The sequence below is a fragment of the Varanus komodoensis genome, unplaced genomic scaffold, assembly GCF_004798865.1.
Source record: "Varanus komodoensis strain SLA01 unplaced genomic scaffold, ASM479886v1 scaffold12, whole genome shotgun sequence".
Taxonomy (NCBI): domain Eukaryota; kingdom Metazoa; phylum Chordata; class Lepidosauria; order Squamata; family Varanidae; genus Varanus; species Varanus komodoensis.
The window spans coordinates 30368230-30390477 of NW_025335349.1; the positions used below are offsets into that span (position 1 = coordinate 30368230).

General features: G+C 44.3%; 1 protein-coding gene across 3 annotated transcripts in view; it reads left to right on the top strand.

Moving 5' to 3' along the window:
* RAB11FIP4 (RAB11 family interacting protein 4) overlaps window positions 1–22248 on the top strand; it is a 200137-nt gene that overhangs the window by 140187 nt on the left and 37702 nt on the right. For 2 of the 3 annotated variants that reach the window (XM_044422074.1, XM_044422075.1), the window contains exon 1: window positions 13505–13586. The exons of the other annotated variant lie outside the window; for it this stretch is intronic. The gene's annotated coding sequence lies outside the window, so the exon portion shown is untranslated. Of the gene's footprint in view, window positions 1–13504; window positions 13587–22248 lie in introns of those variants that run through there. 3 annotated transcript variants of the gene reach the window in all.

A 22248-nucleotide genomic window follows, 5' to 3' on the forward strand; every position in this document is an offset into this window, starting at 1 on the left:
CATAGGCCAACCATGGATAAATTGGATAAATCAAAGAAAAGAAAAGTTTCTGAAGAAAACCAAACGTTTAATGATACGTGGGTAGATTCATTTGCTTTTACTGCTGACGAACTTAGGGAGTTTGCTGTTTAATGCATGCAGCCCTTTAGCACTGACTTTGACTCTGCAGAAAGCTGTTCTCCTATTCAAAACATATGAAAGGAGTCCTACTAGTTTCTAATGTAAGATTAAAAATAACAGTTTTTAGTGACTGAACAAGAGCTGCAGCTAAATCATAATGAAGATATACATAGCATTAAGGTAAAAACGATATGTGCAGTGTTATCTTCATTTTAGATGTCAAAAGGGTTTTGTGGCTCCCGGTGTTTTCTTTTGTGTGGGAAACGGGTCCAAATGGCTCTTTGAGTGTTGAAGGTTGCCGACCCCTGGCCCAAGACATTTACATGCCTTGAGGCAAAAAAATGCAAATAGGACCTCTGATGGTGGCTTAGTATCTATCCCCTGCCTGCCTGCCTGCCTATCTTTAAATAGAAAGCTTACTGCTCATTAGTGGTGCCCTTCAGTTTGCTGCCTGAAGTTGTACACCTCACTTTTCCTCATCCCGGGCTTGATTCAGTGTTTTATTGCACAGGGCTAGGAAACCCTCTTCATATCCAAGGAAGAGCTCAGTGCTGACACAAAAGGAGGTCTTTGCCTGCCCTTGTACCACCATGCTAGAGGGCTACTTTGGTCCCTGGAGCTGTACCACAAAAGGGTCTTCCAGGAGGAGGAAGAATAATTGAGGGTGGGAAAGAATGGAGCAGGAAGCAGTTTCAAGGAGCCCCGTCCTAAGATGGTGGGAACATCCTCAGCCCTGCTCGTATAGCACTACTGCAGGGGTACAGAACTGTATATCTAGTGGCCCAGCCTGGTCATCCTGGACCCTCAGCCTGGTCCTTTGAGTTCCCCCAGATGGCAACACACACTCCCCCGGCCCCAACCTCTTCCTTCAACCTTCAACCTCTTCCTTTGCTGGTTTCCTGGCTCTTGTGCCATCATTGCTCCATTTTAAAAGGCTGAAAGGGTTCCCTTAAGGCTTCATTACTGACTGTAGGAGCTTTAAAATGAACACGCGTTTTGCCTTTGACCCCACTCCCCGTTGCCGTCAGCCCTGCCTTCCACTGGCATGTGGCTCTGAGAATTTGTCTGAAATGGAAATCCAGCCCTCAGACTGAAAGGGGGTCAGCCCCTTTGTACAACGGCAGTCTTGCCCAGGTGATTTACAGCCGCCAGGGGTTTGCACTGTGAAAGAGCAAGGAGGAGAGGAAAGGAAAGGTGACAGCTCTACTCCGCTTGCTAGAAACAGGATGCATCTTGAGAGGTTGTACAACAAGCCTCTTCCTACGATGCAACAGCCAGAGCGGTAACATTATTTTATTTATTTATTTAGACAACTTATATGCCGCCCCATCGCATGAGCCTCGGGGTGGCTTACAATCATTAAAATCCCATATAAAATGCAAAAAATTCATCAAATAAATAAAATACATAAAATAAAATAGTGGAAACAGCCTGGTCAATTTAAAATCAACAACATCATGCAGGGCAACGCACAGGAGCAGACTGTTCAGTGTTGACAAGCAGCGTGAATAACATTGGTCGGGAAGGGATTGGGCATGAGTTTGATTTTCACATAGAGGTGATAAAGATCCATTGTATGTGGTAGGGAAGAGGCATGACTAGCCAAAGGCAGGTCTGTTCTTAAATGGCAGACCTGCCCTCCCTATACCAGCCAGGGTTTCAGGCAGCATGTAATGACCCCTCCAGAGCAGGGAGGGTGGATTTTTCCTCCTTTACCTGTGGGAAGAGTCAGGACCTGATCGTGAATGGAGCCAGAACAAAAATGGGTGGACTTTGCAGCACTGCAAGATTTCACAGATCAGCCTTCCCCCACCTCTGTATCTTCCCAATGTTTTGGACTTCAATTCCCATCAGCCCCAGCCAGCCTGGGCATGCTCAGGAATGCTAGGACATGTAGTCCAAAACATCTAGAAGGTATCAAGTTGAGAGAAATACTATAGATCTTTCTCTCTCTTGCTCTGCTCTCCTGTCTCTGATAGCCTCATGAAATCGGGCCAATGTCCACAGGCTCCCACACCAACTCTGGAGCACTTGTTTATATTCAATACTTATTATTCTGAGCAATTAAATGGACTTTTGCCATTTAAAAATTGAGGTCAGGAATGAAACTGATCTTCATTGCTGCATTCCTGCAGTCATTATGAGATATAAAAAGCACTTGCAGCAAAGGCATTGAAACTATACTTTTTGCACTCTTCTCTTCATCTGTGTATGAATTCAGTGATGCTCACTCATTAATTAAATAAGTTAAGGATTTTGGCCACTGGGTAATATCCAATAGGCCGACAATGCTAGTGCTAATGGTGTCATGCTAATATAAACAAGGTTCACACGGCTAACACAATGATGAAAGCAGCATATTTTTGCTAAAATTTGCAAATAAAAAAGGAGGGCCATGCCACTGCATTCTCATGGTGGCCAGGAGTGATTGTCGCCCAAGTTGTGTGCACGGAATATCTACGCAATATCTAGAGGGACTGTAGCTCAGGTCATAGGGACTTCGACTAAGTCAGCTCTTTGGTCCAGTATTGCTGGCACTGACTAGCAGCAATGGCTCTCCAGGGTTTCAGGCAGGGTCCCTTCCGAGCCCCACCTGGAGACGCCAAGCATGGAATGAACCCCAGACCTTCTCCATTCACAGCACCTGCTCTACCACTGTGCCATGGCCCCTGGCATCGTCAACTGAAAAGGGTTTTGGAGTCACACCTGGCCTTGCTACCTGTGCCTGAGGCTTGAGAGGGCTGCCCTCGGTCAGAGTAGACATACCGGCTGAGATAAATCACTGATCTGAGTTAATACAGCAAGATCTTCAAATGGACAAACTCTCAGCTTCAAAAAACTTCTGCACCTCCCCGTGTCCTGATTGTACCAGAGGCCTTGAAATTGTCTCAGTGAGGTGGTCCTTGGAGCATGTTTCACTGCAAGGACATCTCCAATTAAAAACAAACCCACCATTGTCCTGCTTGAATGCTCTATTATAACAGCTTGTCACCCTAATGACTCCCATCCTTCCAGAAACAATAGGGCCATGAGACCCAGCAGTGGCTGGCTAGGGCATGTCCCTCTTCTGCTTTCCTACTGCCTCATACATCTTTGCCTGGCCCTACAGATGCCAAGGCATGACAGCAGGAGAGACCAGATGTACTGTGCTCATTGGGCGTCTTGATGGCCATGACATTTCCATGCCTTACAATTACTTTATTGGTTACACAGGAAGGCAGACAATCTGTTGAAACCACCAAGCATTCCCCCCGCCCCTTCCCCCAGTACTCAGACACCTTGAGGCCCATCTTCAGGACTGGCAAATATTCATTGTAATCTAGCATGTTTGAACACAGTGGTTGTTGAGCACAAGTAAAAATGGATCCTGAAAGCAGTGCCTCTAAGTGTGGGACAGGAGCCTCTATCACCCCTTCCCCTTCAAACTGATTGATAGGAAAGGTGTGAGCATTTACACTGTCCAAACTGTATGTCAACTGCTATCTTTACCATATTTTCTACTTAGCCTTGTAGCTTTTACCCTTCATACTGAAAGCTTGTGGTCAATGTGAATACACTTCACAGGTGTTGTTGTGGTCAGATCGGGAGCAATTATTGGAGAAAAGTAATGAACTTATATCTGAAATAAAAGGAATAATTTTAGGAGCAATCCTGCTAGTGGTCTTGTTTAATAGAGGATATTGAAAATGTGTTGGAATCACTTGCTAGTTGCTATGAATTTATTACTTGCTGCAAAAACTGTGTCAGCCTGCAAACAGAAAGATTCTCATCCTCCATCAAATAGGGAGGGGCTACTGAGGTGTCTGGAAATAACAGTGATGGCTAAATTAACATAGACGAATAGTCATCATAGGGTGGCATCCAATGCCAGTCTTAGAGTAGACCCAGAAAAATGAATAAATGAATGGAACTTAAGTTAGTTAACACTGGATAGAACCCAACTAGGATTGCTGAAAAAGCTCTTATCTTTACTGATTATTGGAATATACATTAAGGTAGTATAAAAACTCATCAGCAATATATTTATGCAAAATTTTCTTCTTATGGTGTCATATCACTTAATTTTTTTCCATTTAAAATAAGAATGCCACAAAAGAATAAATATTGGTGCCAACTCAAGACCTTGCAGTATGGTTGGTCATGAACCCCTTCTGAATTTCTCTGTCATCATTTCTATGCTTTTCTTCAAAATAAAATATTCTCAGGGCAGATGATGTGTAGAAGGAGTGAATTATTCAGACCACTCACAGCCTTGTGTGGGAGAACACTAACCAAGGAAGTTCTCTGTAATCAGTATCCAAGATTGTATTGATTAAAGGAGGGAAATCAATCCAAATGCATGTTTTGTTATTTTTGTTTTTTTTTAAGTTACTGCATCATAAATATCAATGCTAAATAACTAGAGGAATTCCAGCACAAAGAGATTGATTAGAGAGCCTCAAACAATGAACAGAGTTGCCATGTTTTTCATCAGATCATTTAAGCTTCAGCCTCTGCATTATCTCCATTATTAATTAGTATCAGTTCCTCAGATTTCAGCTCTGGTTTCTTGCCAACAACATACATAGCCTGGAATTAAAGGGCTGGTTTGCTTTGGAATAACATATGTTCTCTTTAAGGGTTTTGCAGAATGTTTCTATTCAATGATGCATCCAGTGGTGAGCAACAATCTGGTATGTGACTTTCAAAAAACCCCCCCAAAACTTAAGCTGCTTCTGGGGTTCAGGAACAAAACTTTATACTTAGTTGTTAGTCCAGCAGAACCAAGCAGATGTGGAATCTTTTAATTTCCACTGTACAGTTTCTGCCCTGATTGGGAAGTCTGCTTCTGTTCAAATCTGCATGTAGAATCCTACATGAGGGGCCTTTTCTGCCCATTTTGATAGAAGACAGAGCTCCATATGCCTCCTTTTGCATGAATGGAGCTTCCTCTTGATTAACATGAATAAGGAAAGCCTTACTGTTTGGGGAGACTGTGTGAGGAGGAGCCATCTGACACTGTATTTTTCCTTCACCCTCATTCATAGCTGATCTGGCCTGTAGCTCCTGCATTCTCTAGCATTGTCTATGCCGGTTAGGGCTGATGGGAGTTGTAGCCCAAAACATCTAGAATGCCAGAAGTTGCACTTGCCAGTATAGGAAAAAGTATCAAATCTTCCAGTGTCACATGCAACTGCATGCAGATACATGCCTGACTGCACACACGCGGGGAGGCTGCAGCCAATCATGACTTTCTGGTATGTGTATGTGCCGTGCACAGGCACCATATGTAACACGCTATCTCTTCCATGGAAGTGTCTTCTGTGTATGCAAATGTAACATGAAGAGGCTTGAGAGAAGTCAAATAGACTTACAGTATTCTAGCAGTTTGAAAGAGATCATCTTACTCTGTAAATGTCACTCTCATTAGAAGGAAGGTGGGATCAACATCTAAGGAAGAGAAGATGTAGTTGGATCATAAAGTCCATGTGTGTATGATCTACCTGGAACTAGGTAGCCCAAGAAACAAAGGCCAGTTTAGGCTGGTGCTTCTGGCAGCTATGCTTGAATCCAGACTTGTGATGGTTGTTTTTCACTCTCTCAAAGTCCAGGTTGTCTGTTACTGTAAGCGGAACCTGAGCTGCAGAGGGAGCTTGATGTAGTGGATAGAAGTTGGTGCTCTGTTGATGGGGCAAGAGACAAAGGGAAGGCTTTTTATTTACAGCAGACCTCAGTGATCCAAAGCAGGGCTGGGAGAACATGGTGTTCTCCAGATGCATTAGACTACACCTACTTCAAATTTTGTTAAATTTAAGAGGTATCACAAATGAATATAACTCCCTCACTACTTTCTAGAGATGATACTGCACTAGCAGAATCAATGGCCTGGTTTGCATATAACAGGAAGCCACTGCGCCTGAATTTAGGAGCTATCACTGAATTGTAATAATGTAATTTGAAGTTCAGATTTTACTGTAATTTAAGTATCTAGATATTTTAATGACTTTTTATTGGTGTCGTGTTTTAATGTATTTTCTTGTACTGATCTGTTTTATTATTCTTGTACTTACTGTTCTATGCCTGAAATAAAGTAGTTAATTCATTCATGAATTTCCCCACAGAGCTTCTTGTTGTGGCTGCAATAGCCATTAGGAACATTTGAGTCATGGTGGAAGTGTGCTGAAGCTTGTTGTTACCCTTGTTGCAAACAAGGCAAGGGTAGGCTGTTGGGGTAATTAGTAAACCATCTGCAACCCTAAAACAAGACAAGCCTGAGTGTCTTGTCAACCCCCCAACAACCCCCCCCCAACCAGGTTCACCTGTAACAGCAAACTGCAGAATACCCTCACCACAAATATTCAGACTGGCCACTGCCACAGCAACATAGAAACTTGCCCATGGTGGCTTCTGGTTACATGCAAACCAGGTCAATGCTGATGCAGAAATGTCTGCCTTCTCTTCCTCTCTTATATTCCCACAGGCACTGGCTTCTGTTCAGTGTCTCAGTCTAAGGGTCCTTCCTCAGAGTAAGGATTTGGTGGAGGAGGTGGCCCTGGTGTTCACCTGTGTGGTGGTAGGAAAGGCACTCTCCAAAGCCACCTCGCTCAGATTGCCTCACTCTGAGGAAGGTCCTCTTAGAGCGAGGCATTGCGGCTGAAGCTTTGTTCTGAGAACCCCTCAGTGTGAGACATCCGCTCTCTGGAGCAGCTGCAGCCCACCCTTCCCATTCCACCACAACTGCTGGAAACAAGTTAGCACCAGTAGAATGCCGGCACTGGATGTCGCCTGTCCACTTCAGCCAGCATGGCCAACATCAGGGGCTCTAGGACTTGTAGTCTCAGGCATCTGGAAGGCATCGAGTTCCTGCCCATTTTAGGGATAATGTTGCACAAAAAGGGGCCTGAGGCCTGAACCACTCTACCTGACTAACATGTTACAAACACATATAAATATTGGGAGTTTCCCATTATTTCCCTCCCGCCCACCGTGTTTATCTGAATGGGGATTTTTGAGTCAGAGTCTTCACAATTTACAAGGCCTCAGCCTACTGTCACATGTTGTGTGGCCATGCTCTCATGTGACAATAAGCCAAACAGCCTGGCTTCATAAACCAGGATGTGACTGAGCAGCATTCACCTGCACATTGTCCCTTTCCTGTGGTATTCCACTGGCACAAGCAGAGAAAGAAGCCAGGATTCAGCTCAGAAGCAAAACTTCCTGTGATGCATGAACCTGGACTATGTATAAATGTTTGGATTTGTATCATTGAGAAAAATCAGATTTTCATAATGTTATTTAATGAAAATGAAGGAATAGACAGGTCTTTACTGAAGTCCAAGAGGAAATGGATCTTGCAATGGCTTAATCTAATTCCTATAACACCTGTACGTATACAGGGTATGGTTAAGAGCCACATTTTTTTTGTAGTAACTTTGGTGGACTTCTATCAAAATGCCCATAAGTTCTTAATTATAGCCTTGTAATAAATCAGACAACCCAGATCTAGTGTAATGGTACATTCAGTTCATGTATTAAACATCAGTTAGCACATAGCACCTCAGAATCCATCACTAATAAAGCATGTTTTCGGTCAGCTTCTGTCTTATCAAACATGCATCATTTGTACACTTTTGCACACAGCACAAGTTATTAGAGAATCTAGTTTTGTTCCAGCAATCATTTAAAATGCATAAACTGGCAAGTCTTAAAATAATGCTAGATGATCAGGAATAAACAGAGATTTGCTGCATAATCATGCTTTTCTGTCTAGCCCCAACAGGCAAAGCATTTTAAGGAATTTACTGATTCATAGTCTAGGAGTCCAAAGTCTGCTGCAGGTGCTCTACTCCTCTGTCCAAGCAACATGGAGGAAGAACCAAACAGAGATTTCTGGTCTCTGTTTTCCCTTGAGGCTCTAGTTATTCAGGAAAGTTGAAAGGTCTAAGCCACTCCTTTTAGGGAAACATGGAGGTTTTGACAGTTAACTGTCAACACTCTAGTTCCTTTCATATAGATTTTTGAGAGGGCTATTCAGAATTTTTAAAAGGGACATATGCAGACATGAATGCATATGTCCTTGCCAAACCATCACAGACTGCCCTGTCAAACAAAACAAAGCAAAACAACAAAACCCCTTTTAAAAGAACAAGAACATTGATGGTTATTTGACAAACCTCCAGGATTCCATAAAAGGGAGTGGCTTGCACATTTTCACTTTCCTGAGCACCTAGAGGGCAGCAGGTGCACACAACACAGCAAGCAATTTAAAAAAAAACTTTGGGTTTGTCATGTTGTCCGAACTTCATCATGGTATTTCAGCACGGTGCATTTCGTTTTGAGAAACCTCAAGCAGAAACAATGGTCTTTTCGGTGGTTTCTTAGTATCACAATTGCTTGTTTTGTTGTCAAAACACAACTTGGCATGGCACAGATGCCAGAACCATAGAGCTGCTTGGCAAGATTGGTCTGCTGCCACTCTTGTCAAGTGGCTAAGCGGAGAGTGAAGCCGACAGCTGCCATCCTGGCTCCTCCTGCCCTAAAGATCTTCTTTGGAGCAGGAGTGAGCAATCAGCTGGTTGGTGCTTGGAAAAGAACAGCACACTTCACTCGGTTCCCCCACTGCCACTCCCAAACAAGCGGGACTGGTGAGAATCCACCGGGTGGCAATGAACAGCTGAGGCCGCATCCTACGGTGGATCCCTCTGTCACTCCTCTTTCTTACTCTGTCTTGCCAGAGAGGTGTCCCCACTGACGGTTTGAACTCACCTGTAGATTTGCAGTGGTTGGTTTCACATGACATGGCAAACAACCCTGTGCTGATCCCAAACTTTCCAGTGAGATAGTCACATGGTTACACAAGCAGTGCTATTTTCACATCTCTCGTTCTTTCCTGCTGACTGCTTCATGCACTCCAGCAGCCCTCACAAGCCAAATCCTCATCTGTTCTCTGTTCTTGCCTATGGACCACAGCAGTCTCCTCCATACTGGTCTGCTACAGTCCTGTGGCAGGTTTCCCCTTTCCGCTCCCTAGTATACCTGCATGTCTACAGCACTTCCCAGCTGCATCAGCCCCTACAAAGATTTTAATTTAATGAAACAAAACAGTTTTGCTGCAGTTTCCCCTTTCTCCCTCCATGTATTTTCACATTGTCTTCCTTTTCCCAAAAGTAGACAGGTTGATGGACATATCACTCAGTCAATTTGAATAAAGCAAGCAGTGATGTATCTGCCACTAAGGAGCTGAGGGCCGTAGAGAGTGAAGGCTAGAAATGGCCAATTCTGTGGCCATTCTTGCCAGGGTGTTTTATGGTGTTTCCATAACAATGGTAAAGTGGTCATCCTGGGTTCAGATGGCTGGAGAAGCCATGGTGAAGTGTGGAACCCTTAGAACAGACAGTTGATTCCCTCCATGGTTTAAAAAAATAATCTTACCACAGAGGAATTCTAGAATTCAGTCTGGACAACGTAAGAGACCCATAACAGTAAGTTGTGTGTACCTGCCACCCAAGTTCCATATATGTTGAAGCCCATCTGGAAAATCTCAGCTTTTGTATACGTACTTTAAAAACTCTGCTTTCTTGGAATTGTAATTGCAAAGTACAATGACCAAAGTTTTCTGCAGTCTTGCAAATAATTGTCAAACACTTGCTGCATTGATGCATCTATTTCCATTATTTGTAAGCAGCATTTCTAAAACATATCAGAAGCAAGTCCCCCTTAATTTCATGGAACATACTTGCAATAAGAGCCATATCCATGCAAATATGGGCAGATTAGATGGTGCTGGCAGAAAAGACCCCTATCACAATGCCCATAGCATTCGCTGGTGTGACAGGATTTCCCAGAAAACCTGTTGCAACAGCCAGTGCTCTTGGGGTTGAACTGGAGGTCACCTCTGCTAAGGCAACATTGTCTTGGACATGGCCCATTGTGTGCACAGGGTTACGGTTACGGCATTCCTGGAGAAGGTCATAGCAGAATGCAAAAGGAGAGGCTGCCTGGGAGGCATCCCCAAGAGGCTGCTTAACAGCCAAAGCATGGCATTTCCCACATACTTAAGATGCTCTGAGCTGACAGTGAAGGCTACCTCCACCAAGCTTTGAAACCTGCTTATGGCCAGTTTTGACATGGTCATCACAAGGTGAGCACAGTAGGGGAACATGCTTCTCTAAAACTCAATTTTTCTTTCACATGCTGTCCTTCCCATTTCTTTATGTTTGCCCTTTGCTGGCACATTAACAAAGCAATAGTTTCTATAGCAAAGAGCCAGCATTTGCAAGCGGTTACCTAAAGAAAAAAGAAAGTTACTGAAAGCAATTTCTGAAAGCAGAAGCATAGTAATAGGGCAGCTCTGGCAGTGTCTGACTGTACAGAGGCTGTTCTTCTGACCCAAGTGCAGGTTGTGGGGGGGGGGGGCGCTTCTGGGACTTTTTTCATCAATGGGCAGGTGCTATGGAGGAGGATGTTCAATGGGGATGGTAAATTGAACACGTACCCTTGAAGGAGGGCAATGCCCGTATTTGGTAAATCCTGGCTGACTCACTTTCAGAAGAAATAAACTGGAAGATCTGCTTATGGGAGATAGGGTGTATCTTGAGAAATGCATTCAGGTGCTCACACCTTTCCTGTCGCAAATCACATAGAATACAGGGAACTTTGGCTTAAGAAGAACCTGTACTTGTGAACAAACTGCCATACAGCCTATTAATTTAAAAACTTAGTTACAGAAAATTGTCATCACCATAGAAAGAAAGTGGCAGGGAGAGAGAGAGGGTTTCCAAAGCATCAACAGAGAGAGGAGGAGAGAGGGAAGGGGGGGGGAGTGAAAAGGTAGAAAGGGAGGCGTCCAAAGCAGTTGTTCCTGCCTTGTCCATCTAGAGAAGGAAATCTCTTCTCCATTCCCTTGCTGCAAAGAGGAGACACTAGTGAGTATGGACATGGGATATTTGTGATTTTTCTATTTTCATGGGGGTCCAGCTCCCCTAATCTCTGAGAATGTGGGGGGCCACTTTCCAAGATCTGACTTACATACAAATTCAACTTAAATATGAATTTCCATTTTCTCAGGAATGGAACTCATTCATAACCCAGGGACTGCCTGTATCTGTACATTATTTTTACTATAATCCCTTTTATTAAAAGCATGTACTTTATTCATGGGCTACATATCTGGTCTTCAAACTTTAATAGTTCTCAGGAGAATTTCATTTTATTTTTAGCAACAGTTATTCCAGCTAAGTACTCAGGAACCATGGCTACAACTTTCTTTCTTCTTTTGCTTCCTTATTATGCTGATACTAAGAAAATGCATGCATCTACATAGAACAATCCCCTTCTCCCAGAATATCCCAGAGAGAATGAGTAGGAATACAGGAATAGACTTTGATTTTGTGCTGTCAGGTATAAATCAAGTAGACCTGGGAAAGAGTTTCTGTAATGATTTCAAGTGTTTTGAGGCTGTGCTCCTTTAAACCTTGGTAAATTTCAGAAGGGCAAGGCTGAGTAAAAGAGGAGGATGAGTGCATGAGGTGATTGAGAATGTGTGGACGGAGCTTGAAAGTGTGTGGAGAGGACACAGTACATCTACAGAATGTGAAGAGGCAACCTTCCCTTTAGAATCCTAGATAGTACTGTGCAAGGTATTTATGATTCATAAGAACAAAGAGAAGGAAGTAGAATACTTAGAATGTATTAGCGATTTTATAATATATAGGGAGAATCAGAACCTAAGATTGTCAAGTATTATGAGCATGTGAGAGATTGAAGCTGACAGAAATCTGAGTGCAGAAGAGAAAGATTGAACTGAGAAAGAATAAAATCATCAAATTTACATTCAGGACAGAAAAGAGGATTTGAGAGTGAGGAGTGATTGAGAAGGGAAAGAGTGAGATATCTCCAGAAGATACTATACATTGTTTTATTTACTAAAAATGAGTTAGAGTATCTTGAAACCAATATACTTCTTGTACAAATAAAGTTTTAATTTGTTTATTGTTAACTCAGAGTCACAGAATGTTTGCATACTGGAGTCTTATTCTCAGGACTACATAGTCTAATGAAGGAACCTTATAGTTTGGGCACAATATTGTGGGAGGTTAACGAGATTGGAATAAAATTACTGGTGGCAGCATTACATATCAAAAGAGTTAAAGGACAGACCACATCAAAACTAGGAAAGAGAGTACTCCTTTCATCCTTGGCCATGCTGGTTAGGGATGCTGGGGTTGCATAGTCCCACATATCTGGAGGGCACCAGGCTGAGGAAGGTAAGTAGAGGCTACTCAGCCAAATGGACCAATGGTACGACTCCGTGTAGCGCAGCTTCTTAAGCTACTAAAAAACCTATGTTTTAGGACCATGCAGCCAAGCTGCAGCCTTTGCAGTTCTAAGTTAGTAACCCCTTTGAACTCAACAAGTGGAGTAGCCAAGTTGGCCATAAGAAAAAGTCCAGAATCGATATTTGTGTAATGGCTTTATTTTGTCAGTCAAAAGATCAGAGAATGTTTGAGCTCTTGAGATTGCCAGGTCTTTTAATAGGGCAAAGATGTAAAGCAGGCTGGAGCCCTGAGATCATGCCACTGTGGCTTCACCAACGAAGCAATCAGTTTGTTCCCCCACCTGCCGTTTGTAACACCTTGCCTGATGACCTTTGAAGCTTGCACATTTTTTGGTAATGGTTTGATTGGCTTAAGAAAGGAATTATACTAATAGGGCCATTAAACTCAGCCTCATTTACTTCTGGGGAAAGTTAGGGCCAGGCTGCATGAAAGATGTCTGTAAAGTGTTTGCCTTTTGGTGCGGGGATTTCTACAGCCACCTGCGGCTCGGAATTTTCCTCATTCGCCCCAAGAGAATTTCAGACGGGATCGAGCTGAGTGCAGGAATCTCCGGAGACCCGTAAACAACGTCACTCGGAGCCGGCAGGTGGGATCAAGGTTCAAAACTAAAGCGCATGATCACAGCGCCATCTGAAACATGTATATTCAGAAGTAGGTCCAACTTCCTTGAGGTCAGTTGGAGTTAGTCCGCAAGTCACAGCCTGAGGGATCTGCAGCCTAAAAGGTGCAGCTTCCCTTTTTGTCATGTTCAGTAGTTTTTACAACTTCCATCCCCCCAGCCATTTCCCTTGATTACTTCCCTCCCTCGGGGCACGAAAGGCCGCCTTGACCCGTTTGGAAAGGGATTCCCTCTCGACTCCCCCCGCCCCCTTTTGGAATCTTCGCCCACCCCGCTTTTGTGAGCTCACCGAATGGATACAATGAGGCGCCCGGGACGCTTAGCAACAGCCTGCGGGGGCGTGGCTTTGGCGAAACCGCCAACTGTTGCCCGCGGTGGTGAGAGGGGGAGGGCTGGTTCACGAGCGCGGGGTGAGAGCGCTGCGGGAGGCGGAGGCGGGTTTCTCTTGCTCGCCGGAGCGGCAGCGGCTGCGTGCTCCTTCGCTTCCCGACGGCTGGGGAGCGGAGGCATCGCCTCGCCAACTGAGCCAGGTGAGAAAGGAATGGAGAGAAGACGCAGAAAGGCAGGCGGACGGGATGAATGAATGGATCGATGAATGGGGGATGAAAGAGGCGGAGTTACGGATGGACGGAGGAAAGAAAGGAGGGCTCGTGGGAAGAAAGTGGGGGTCTTTCTTGCATCGGAGTAAGAGCCGCATGGATGTTCGGGGGCTGCCACGGGGCTGGTTTCTTGGTGGGTCGGCGACCAACCCCCACTCCGTTCTTGCTTGGGCAAGACGGCAGTTCCTGATGCGGTGGGAGCCGTGACTTCCGACTACCTGCTTCTGTGTTTTTTTTTTTATCACTGGTCCTTTTTCTTCTTACTAGCGAGCAAGCTTCTCGGTGCTGCTTCCCTCCGCCCCGCTCCGCTTGTCCCACTTCTATCGATTGAGGCAGGAGTGGTGGGCAATTGGCGGCACAGCTTCCTTCACTCTCCCCCCCCCCCGCCCCGTCCTCCCTTCCGTATTTCGAGATGCCACCAAAGCAACATTCTAGAAGGGGAAAATGGGTGGTGAGGGGAATCCTCTTTGTTAAGGGAGACTAGTTTGCAGACTGGGGGTGGTGGGGGGGAGAGCTGTCCATCGCTGCGGCAGTGGCAGCACCTCTAAGTAGATGATGCAGGATTCGACGGATTTACTTTTTTAAAAAATACAGTTCGTGGGATGGTCGGCTTTGGAGGAGGGAAGAGGAAAGTACCGCGTAGGTGGGCGAGAGGGAGGCAGAAAGGGAGCCTGATCCCATGACCTTTCGTGGTTGCTCTTGCAGTGTGTTGAGATTCTGCCGTTCAGTCTTTAGGAAGGACGAAGGCAGCCAAGCAACACGATGCTGCCCTTCGCTCAGCCTCATTATTTTGGTGCATAATGTTCTCCACCATCACCACTTCCGCATTTCAGGCGTATGTGAAAGTGGGGAGCCAGAAGTAGAAATTTAACGTAAATATGAAGTGGATTTATACGTTACGACTTTGAAATTGATCCTGACAAGCAAATCTATATCAGGACAAGAGAACAGAGTTGTTATGATGGACAGGGAGAGATGCCCTGGATTATGATGCCTGCTTTATTTCTACCCTCAGTGTGGCAGAATTTGCACCTGGAATTTGATAGACTGCAAACTAGTGATTGCTAGACTCACCCAAAGAGATCATTTTAGGCTATCCCAAGCTTGCTTGAAAGAAGCTCTTTTAAAGGTCATCTCTTGGAATTCTGGGAAATGAAGACTATGTCCACAGTTGTGGAGACAGGTGCGTCATCCTTTGCCATTGTCTCTGGTAATATTTGAGGTAACTGTTCTGTAGTGGAGTTGGTGAGTTACTTTGCTGATCAGTCACTGGAGCTGAGGATTGAAGGGTGTGCTTCCATTTTTTTGAGGTAATATGGATAAATCCCAGCATGGCTGGTAAAATCTCTGTGTAAGACAGGCTTTTGTGGTCAGTCATTGCTATAGCAATATACACAACGCACTATACATTCTGGTTTCTCACCACATCTCTGTCAGGTAGACTGGGTGCACCTTGTGTTGGGGGGGCAGTCCTGGCTCAGTGGGACTGTAAATCACAGGCTGTGCCTTATAGCAGCATTTTACAAAGTGGATTTGTGTCCTCATAGCTCAGTAGGAGTGTTTGTCCTCAGTCACTCCCGCAAATAAGGAAACTCTTGACTTCTGTAATGGATGAACAATGCAGGAAACCACATGACAGCTCAGATGGGTTGAAGCATGCTATACAGGCAAGCACTGTCTACAAATGAATTTGCTATGTTTGTGACCAAGGCAAGGCTTTCTGCAAACTAATGGTTGCTGTATTCAAGCACAAGCTGCATTAAGTTGTACTTCTCGGCTTGTGGTACAAATATACTTAAGAAGGCAGGCTTTCTTTGGACCTCCATGAGCAGGTTTTCACTAGTAGCAACTTCAGGTCTCATTAGTAGCAAACAGGTTTTGAATGCCTACTTGCGCCATATCACCTTTTGAGATTACTCTAAGAACGATAACTGTGTACCATTTAAAATGTATTGGTGACGGGAACCAGCCCTTTCTTAGAAAGTACTCATAGTAAGTAGCTGTCGTTCTGAATTGGGCCAGTGGGTGCACTGCTTGCTGGGTACGTAGTCAGTACTGCTCTGTGGCAAACTATACCGGCACTCAAAACAGTAGAAGGCTTGTCTTCTGTTCTGCGACTGCATCCTCTACCAGCACTGCTGACCAAGACAGGATCTGGGCTTTGGGAATGCAGCCTTCAAAGGAAGTTACATAGTGTAGATTAGTTTGGCACAGAACTGAAGTTTTGCAGTGAGGTTTTAGGATATCCCTGAGACTCAAAGGAAACTCACTAGGGGTTACTCAGTGAGAAGGTTAGCAATGACACATAAGGCCCCTTAAAGTAACTGATTTCCCTCTCACTGTGGACCTTTCCCTGTGATGATGATTTCTACAGGTATGCTCTTAGAAGTAGGTCAGTCTGTCTGCAGTGGGTGACAGGCAGAGATTATGTAAATCACCCGCTCCAGCTAGACCGCCTTCTCCAACCTGGTGACTTCCCGCAGTTTTAGGCTTCAACTCCCATCAGCCCCACCCACCATGGCCAATGGTTGGGCATGATGGGAATTGTCCTCCAGACTATCTAGGGAGGCATTGGATGGAGGAAGGTTGTCCAAAACTGTCCTTTCCCCACACCTGTTTAGCTATCTACCACCAGCTGCCATGCGGGAAGGAATATCAGATGCCAACTTCTCTAGTGGGGAAGGGGTGCGTGTGGTTTCTGAGTGTCCCCTGCATTTTACAAAAGTTGTAAGCTATTTTGAAAGCATTACTGAGAAATAAAAATGGATAGAAATCTGCTGATCACCCTGCATATTTACCCTGCATTCTAGAATATTTTCTCATATCCCAGAATCTTCTTTGGTGTGCAGTGTTGCCTTGGCAGAGAAGCTAATGGGAGGAAAGCCCCACAAAAGATGAGAATTGGAAAGGGATGGTGGTGATGATTAAAGGCTACTCACTTCTTCCCTGATGTTTTGGGCTCCTCTGATTTCCATAGTTGTGAGAACTTAACCATGTCTGTGGCTCAGCTTCCTGTGGAGGAATTAATGCAAATGAAATGTACTGCGAACTGAGAGTCAGAATGAGAAGCTTTGTTTCCCTGCCTTCCTCTTTTGTCCCTCTCCCGCTAATAGAAATATCACATTTCATGAAAGGCCGTGAGGTGTTTGTTTTTTGCAAAGACAGAACAAGCCTGGGTACATTGTGCAAAGCAGACTTGTCGTACTTTCCCTTGAGGAAACTTAGTAGGCATGGTTGATTTGTTCTCGCTGTTGTGTCTTATATTTGGGGCTTGAAAAATAACTCCCACTCACCCATCCACTCCTGACCAGAATGGCTGATGACCAGGACAAGATTTTACATTAGGACATGGGCTTAACGATGAAGATACATTTTACTGGAATGGTCCCTGTTACGGAGTTTGATGCGAAGCAACCAATTTTGCATCAGCCAGTGGACTATGCTCCAGAAGTCTGCCAGTAGGATGAGTCATGAAGATCTTATGTATATATTGGTTTTCATGCAAAGTCTTGATCCTTCCTATCCTTATACTTGTCTGGCTATGACTTGTGCCAGACCAACAAGGAGAAAAATGTTGTTAGGAATAAAACAGAGCAGTGGGACATAAACTTCCTGGGTTGTGTTCACCTGCTTTCAATTTTCTGGGGAAGCGCCCTTTGAGCCCAGTCATATGACCCGCAGAATCAGCACAGGCACCAGATCTAAAGCAGAGAAGGACCAGCATGCTAGAATCCATTTGTGATGGGTGGCATAGAGAAAGGCAGAGCTGAAGCGTGCAGGAACTTGAGGTTTTTTACTTTACTTGAATCCTGAGATGCAACAGTCAGCAGTAGGTGCAAAAGAAATACACTTTGAATTGCAGAATTCAAAACCAGCAAAGCATCTTGTGGTACCTGATTTATTTATTTACAATGTGCTGCTTAACATCCAAACAGATTCTGGAGGGGTAAACTGTATGAAACAAATTAAACAGTAGATTAAAAACATTTAAAAACAAAATAACATTTTGGACTGAGGCTAGTCACCTAGAAAAGGCTTCCTGGCATAAGACTGTCTTCAGCAGGCATTAATATGGCCCAACACCCATTTTCATAGATACTGTCCACTGCATCAGAATAAATGTGTTATTCTTTCAGGGGCCACAAGCATCTTAGGTTGTTGCTATTGCTGCAACAGGTTAGCACAGGTGTCCCTCTACAATTCACAGTGTTTATCTGCAGTCTACATCCCTTACACACACAAATCCACTCCTGTTTATCCCATGGTTCCTTTATTTCAGCAATATAGTTTGGAGTGGTGGCATGGTTGTGCTAGGAAGTTATTTTGCTGCTACCAGTCAAACAGTTAGCAGCCAGTACCCATTGGAGACCTGACGCAGATTACCCAGAGGTCTACCAGCAATTTTTGACCTACCTTCTGCCCATTTCTGATGGATAGGTAATGAATGACCCATTCACCGCCCCCTGTTTGCTGAGATGTCTCCACTATAGTGCACTTTGCTCCTGCCGCTGTCTGCTGATTTCAGCCCCATTATAACCTGGAAAAGGTTCAGCTGGAGGGCTCAGGACCAGAGGCAGTGCAACAGACTGTGTGGCCTTTTGAGTATTTGCTGCCTAATCTCCCCAGTGCAGCATTCTCAGAGTGGCCAGCCAGGTGCCATGAGGTAGCCCAAAAGCAAGACATGAACCTGGCTGTCTCCTGATGTGCCTGGTTTCTTTTGTTGTTACTGGAAAAGGGCAGTCTTTGAGAGATGTTGGCTCCGAGCCATACGGGACGTACACACATGCGCACACACACACCCCTTGAATTAAGTCCAGGAAGTGATCAGTAAACAGTGCAGTTGTCACAGTATAGGCTGGGTGTATTCCTGTCTTTCAGCCCCTGCCAAGATAGGAGCAGTGGGATACTAGGACACCTTTCTCTAGCACAGTGTTCCAGGAAATATTTTTGCCCACAACTCCCATCTGCCCCAGCCAACATGGCAAATGATCAGGGATGATGGGAAGGCACCAGGCTTGGGAAAGATGTGATCTAGCAGGACATGCCCCCTGTATTCAGTGCTGTTTGCCATGTCCCAGTTATGCCCAGATGCTGCAGTGGGTTCCAAAAGGGATTACATGGTGCCTGAAGATCTGACTTGTTCCTCAGTCAGTCAGCTGGTCAAGCTAATTATTAACAGCAAGTCAGATCCTGTTCGGTCGGTTGAGTTGCAGGTATTTCTCAGGTTGAAGTGATATTTATTCTTTTGTGATCCCTGCTGGACATGGCTAATCTAAAACCTTGAAAAAATTATGTTGTTTCCCTAAGAGGTGCATCACGGCTTTAATTAGATCAGATGGAGGCTGCCACAGTAATTTAATAGTATGCCTGCCCTGTTCGTCCATAAGGCGGGGGTGAGATCTCATGTTCAGTGTCCAAAAGAGGCACAAGCTCAGGGGAGCTAACCCTTCACCCTTCTCCGTATCCCTGAAGCTCATAGCCCCACGTGCTTATTCGCCCAGCTAAGTCTTGGCACTGGAGCCAGGGGTGGGGAAAAAGGAGTTTCAGCCATTATCTACAGAGCAGGGCTGCCTCACTCCCTTCACCCTCATGCCCCTCGGATGTTAGAATCACACTCCTCACCCCATTTTACATGTGGATGGGCTACAGATAAGCCAGGCCAGGTGACTTGTTTGTGAAAAAATCTACTGGGGAACCTAAAAGATAATCAGGCTCTTGGTGGGTTGTTCCCACTCCTTTCCCCTCAGTCCTTTAGGAACCATCTTGCCTGTTCTCCCCACCAAGATTGCAAGCTGCTTTGCATCCACCACTTTGCTTCATGTACTAAGCCGGTATACAGAATTATTGCTTTATTGATTCCAAAAATGTGTGTATTTACATATTGAAGGCTGGTGCCAATGCAGTATTTAACTATGTCTACCATGATCTGTTTGCCTTACTGTATATTCTGTACATGTCTGCTTAGAAGTAAGCCTTACTGATAAGGCTTTTTGATAAGTATGCAATTTTAAATTGCAGCATTAGGACCCTGAGCATTCTGTGCGGCCATAGTTTTCCTAACTGAACTAGCCTGCTCCCTGGATGGCATTTATAAGGAGGCACTACTAAGATCCATCGATCACCTTGCAACCAAAGAGGCTGGGGAACCCATCTTAACCACGGCTTGGTCAAATCATGCTTTTGTATCCGGGCTTGTAGCCACTCATCAACTTACAACTCTACGTTGTAAGTCGTCCCAAGATGCCGAGGCATGTGGTGACGGCATATAAAAGTTTTAAATAAATAAAATAATAAATATTGTTTAAGTATTCTAATGTAATGTTTGACTATGCTTAAATAAAACATATAAATAATGGCTAAGCAGGGGTCCTTCTAAACAGCGTGAATTGGATGGCTACCAGGAGGACGGCCTCTTCCATTGTGGCACCTTAGTTGTAGAATGAGCTCCCCAAAGAGGTGTGCCTGGTACCTACTTTGTATTACTTTCTGCACCAGGTGAAGCTCTTTTTATTCTCCCAGAGTTTTAATCGTTTAACCTTTTAACTTCATTTTTAGTATTGCATTTTATTCTGCACTACTGCTATGCTTCTGTGCTCATTCAGTTACATAGAAACGTAGGAACAAATCTAGTCAGAAGGGGCTTCCTGGGCCGTCTAGTCAATGGCATTACAATTGCCATTGCTATGTGTGTTTGTGTATGTGTTTTAATTTAAAAACAAACAGCTGTTAACCACCCAGAGAATCTCGGCTATTGCGTGATATAAAAGTGAAATACACAAGTATTGTATACTTGAAACCAGCAAGCACAGTGGGGTATTTGTTCCCCATGCAGCCCTCTGCACCACGCAGGGGTCTGCTCCAGAGGATTTTCCAGCCCTTCAGAGTAAATTTTTGGGCAGATGGGAGTCTGGTTAAGAAGCAATAGTTCCCCTGCTGCCCGTGCCCTGTTCTCCCGTCAAAGTCTCTTCCATCCATGGCACAACACACTGAATACAGCTGTATCTGCCTGGTAGGGCCAGATGGGGCCAAGGAAGCGGCGTTCCATTGCAACTTCCTGCCACGTGTCCACCATGTGCTCCCAGCTAGCTGTATTGCTCACAATGTCTGATTCCTACAGACAGCATGAATCAGGTTTCAGAGGGGCATCATGGCTGACCCATATGGCTTGGCAAAATGAAAATGGATAATTTAAGTTGCTTAGGTCTCATTTAGCCCCACACACCATCACAAGAATCGCATGTTAGTAAGGTGCCTGTCTCTCCCATGGCACAGGGTGAAGGCTTGTTTCCTGATCAGCTTTAATCTTCCTTGTTTACTGTAGTGCATTCTTTATATCTTGGTTCTAGAATCCAGGACAAAATAGAACATTACTACAAGCAATGATTGGAATGTGCCATAATGTTAAATTGCCCATTCTTTCATTCATTAATTCATTTGCTAATTAGCAAGTAAATTAACTGGCAGAATTTATTCCCTCCCCCATTCTTGCCCCCAACAGATTTCTGAATTACAATTCATAGCCCTGCCTCCTTATGGAATATTGACACAGTTACATAATTTGCCACGGGTCACTGCTGAGCTAAGTATGATCTAAACATTATTTGTCCAAACACTGACCCACGTCTGGCTGTCTGGAAGTGTAGCCAGTGTTCTAAATAGGATATTCTTATTTCCCCTAGTAGTCAGGGAATCCTCCAGCTGTAATATCTCTCAGCAGTAGTTTATAGGGTAGTCAAGGTTCTTTAGTGACAGAGTTGCTTGTAGGAATCTTTATATATTGGAGAAATGCAAGGCAAAAATTAAGGGATCACTTTTCAAAACATGCAACAGTGGCTAGGGCTGCAATCCCATGGGAGGAAGCCCCATGGAACTTGGAGGTGCCTTTGAACAGAATGGACAGGATTGTGCTGTAGGGCTGTCATCCAATTAACAAAAGCATAGTCAATTAATTGTGGGTAGAATCAATCTGCATGAATAAATAGTGTTAACTGAGAGAGGAGAATACATCTGCATGAATAAACAGTATTAACAAAGAGAAGTATTTTTTTTCTCCCATATGATGTATACATGTTGCAAATGAGCTCGTCTTAAAATACAATGCATTTTGACTCCTGATTAATTAGTTACTCTTGTTAGTTAATCAAACAAATTGTAATCAGTCTGGCTAAATGTTGAAGCCCTAAAAATAGTTCTAAAATAAATTCTCTTTCTGTCATAGGTTAAAATTCATTTAAGTAACCAATGTTTGTTCCATACCCTTGAGCATTCAGATTGCTTATTCTTCCTCTCAGTTCCTTTTCTCCATCCCCTGCCATGGTTAAGAGGCAAGTCTTGCCGAGAGAAAGGCGATGGGTTCAAGGGAAGCTTTAGCATCACATATGAAGATAACTGCTGTCTTTTTGTACTTCACTCCCCCCTCTTGTACACCCACACACAGAGGGTGCATTTTAGGTTTGACTTAATGAAGTGCTGCTTTTGCTATGCCTTTAATTGCTGAGAGAAAGAGACAAATTTAACATCTGCAAGCACTCAGTTGAAACACTTGCAGAACTCTCAGGAGCCTGTGCCTCAGCTGCTACCCTCCTCCCCTTCT